The sequence below is a fragment of the Asparagus officinalis genome, chromosome 9, assembly GCF_001876935.1.
Source record: "Asparagus officinalis chromosome 9, Aspof.V1, whole genome shotgun sequence".
NCBI classification, from domain to species: Eukaryota; Viridiplantae; Streptophyta; class Magnoliopsida; order Asparagales; family Asparagaceae; genus Asparagus; species Asparagus officinalis.
This window is the reverse complement of record NC_033802.1, coordinates 60,752,573-60,755,546: the sequence shown is the minus strand read 5'-3', so window position 1 is coordinate 60,755,546 and position 2,974 is coordinate 60,752,573. Positions and strand designations below refer to the sequence as shown.

The following is a 2,974-nucleotide window of genomic DNA, read 5'->3' as shown; positions in this document are numbered from 1 at the left end:
AAGACAGAACTCATCAACTGAGGCAGTCGGCGGAGGAAACGGACATGGGAAAAGGGAAGGAGTTGGCGTACTGGGAAGGAGACGGACTTGCCCGGCGGCGAGATGGGGCGGCCGTCGTTGACGAGGCAGTCGTTCGTAGCGGAGGCGGCCGGGAAGACCCTGGGGTTGACGAGGCGCGGGCGGAGCTGAACCAGCGGCAGAGAGGTGGATGCGGCCGATGCGGCAGCCGCTGCCGGCGATGCACTCGTTGAGGCTTGGACGGTGTAGGTCGGGATCCCGTTGGGGAGCGGGGCTGTTGCGGATTGCGTAGATGACTATGTCCCTCGACGAGCACCCCGTCGCCGATCCTGTTCGGGTCGTCAGTCGTCGTCGTGTTCGCTGTTGCGCCTGCAATTTGCAAAAAGAACCGGGGCCGGGGGGGTTTTATGTCAAAACTTTCGTTGAGCTAATATGCTTGATAATTAGAAGAAGCTGATCAAGCGAGAAATTTGCAGAAAGAACCGGGGGGCTTTTACGTCAACTACACATTAACAGCTTATTAATAGTTGGGTTGATGTAACTCTAGTCATTTCAAGCCCAAAATCGGCTACAGTTTTTTCTTTCTACTGTGCAACAAAACAAATACATCAATAATCTACTGATCTTCTTACTGCAGGACAGAGAGCTTTCTGTTTAAAAGGGAGGGAAAAAGAATCGGTAAAAAAATAAAAAAGCAAAGAAAAAGGTATCTTTTTCCAGTTAATATAACGACACGACTAATAGCAGATTAAGCAGTTGCTAGTTTTGCCATACTTCGTTTGGACAAATTTTCAAAACCAACTATTTGGACTTTTATTCCCAAAAAAAGACCCGTTTCACATTTATTTAGAGAAACCGACCTGGTTTCAGCCTCAGCGCTGAAACCAGGTCGGTTTTAAAAAAAAACTCTCCGAAACTTCACGGGGGTTGAACTCCCGTGAAGTTTTTTGAACTACGAAACTTCACGGGAGTTCAACTCCCGTGAAGTTTCGGAGAGTTTTTTTCAAAAACCGACCTGGTTTCAGCACTGAGGCTGAAACCAGGTCGGTTTTTGCAATTATTTTTGAATGGGGTCGTTTTTTGGGAATAAAAGTCCAAATAGGTTGGTTTAGAAAATTTGTCCTACTTCGTTTTATAACCGGGTCAATGTAACTGGACTTTAGACAAGGTGTTTCCTCTTTAGTTTCTCAAAAGTTACTGTGCGATAAAAGCTAATAATTTACCAATAATAAACCCAAGCAGTGTTTTGACTAAGGGGTCTACAGTGATGCATACGGTCTTTTACACTGTTTCGTGAAGAGCTTTCTTCGCAATAAAAATTGGACTTAACAAAGGCTTCCTATTTTTGGGGTGAGACATCGTAGGCGGTAATCTCCACGGCTTGTGACCGTAACCGGGATGTACAAAACGACAAGGGAACAAAAGAGGCAGAGGAATTCCTCTTTTGCCAGGAGATCGTCCCGGATGCAGCCTCTGCAGGCGCAGGGCTGTGTTTGGGCCGCACAGGGCTAACCTGCGCCCTATGCTCAACTGGCCCCAACGGGCCAAGCGAGAGAAGCTTCTCTCGCTGTGGGGGGGCCCACCACCGGAACACAATAACAAACTAAACTACGACCTCATCTGCACCACAACGCTGCAACTCACTCAAACGTGCCACGTGTCTTTAAAGCTATAATCGCAGCCGTTGGATCCGGATATTTTTTTACCTTGCGACAGAAGCTTACGGCTCAAACTGTAACGGACTTCCATCCTCGGGCGATCAAACAGTTGCCGTGAAATTCCTAAAACAATTCAAATATATAAGATATTCAAAAAAAACCTTCAAATAATTAAATCACGAGTAAAATTTAAAAAAAAAAAAGGTGATGTAGCCACACTAGAGAAATTCAAAGTACAGATTCAACAAAAATACAAAATAACACAAAACGTCAATTAAATGAAGAAGGAATTAGATTCCAAAATGTCATTATTAAAAGTTAAAAAAAATTACTAAAAGGGGAAAATTCTCTCCCACATTTTTCACAGCGAGAAACAAGAATACATAAAAAGCCGGGTGTTTCTTTATTAAAAAAAAAGTAAACAATTTTGCTCTCAAACAAAAAAAGTAAAAAAGATTTACCAGAAGAAGAAGAAGAAGAAAAGGCCATAACGAAGAGGAGCGCGATTGAAAAGGACGCAGCGACCAGCAACAGCTGCAGCCTAAACGAGGACAAAGCTACCATCGTAGACCAAAACCCGCTCACAAACAGCCAAAACCCTAGCTCCCTCCAAAACCCTAACTAGTACGGATCAAGCCCTAGCTCTTCATCTCCATCGCCACCCTCTCAAGCTTCGAACCTGCAAGCAAAGCAAAACTTATAAGCAGACGGACCGACAAACGTAGGGTTCGGAACAAAGGCATTCGTCGATTCTCGCGCGAAAAGAGAGAAATTCATCACAGAAACAGGCGGTTGAAACCACCGGATCTGAGACCTAACCCCTTGTCTTCCAATTTCGGCAAAGGCGATCCTCGATCAGAGAACAAACTCCTCTCGTGTCGCTTAGACCCTCGACAGCATCGAGAATCGAGCTGAAGACTTTTCCAGCCAAGGAAAAGCTCGGACCAAACACCAAAATGGAAACTTTGAACTGATCGAAGGAGATCGAGAGGAGACAAATGAGAGAGGATTCAGGAGATAAGCCCTCTCTTACCTTTAACGAGCTCGGCCGGTCGCTTTGAGATTCGTGCTCGCTCCGTAGGGTTTTAGCTTCTCTCTCCTCTTCTCCGCTCTCTCTCTCTCCTCGAAGAGACGAGAATGGTACGATGAGGATTGGGTATTTATAGAGCGTGGTAGTTCCGTAATTAGTGTCAATCTGTCTGGGGTTTTGACGAGTTGGGGAATTGGGCACGGGAATTGGCGATTATTATTACGGGAATGCCATTGCATAGGCGGGGAAGGCGTAGGCTAGGGGCGTG

General features: G+C 45.7%; 1 long non-coding RNA gene across 1 annotated transcript; it reads right to left on the bottom strand.

The window, feature by feature from the left end:
- Positions 366-2,788, bottom strand: LOC109823725. The gene is made up of 4 exons (XR_002242456.1): positions 2,710-2,788; positions 2,138-2,355; positions 1,725-1,799; positions 366-387 (listed from the first exon to the last, which is right to left on the bottom strand). It is a non-coding gene; the product is annotated as an uncharacterized LOC109823725 (long non-coding RNA).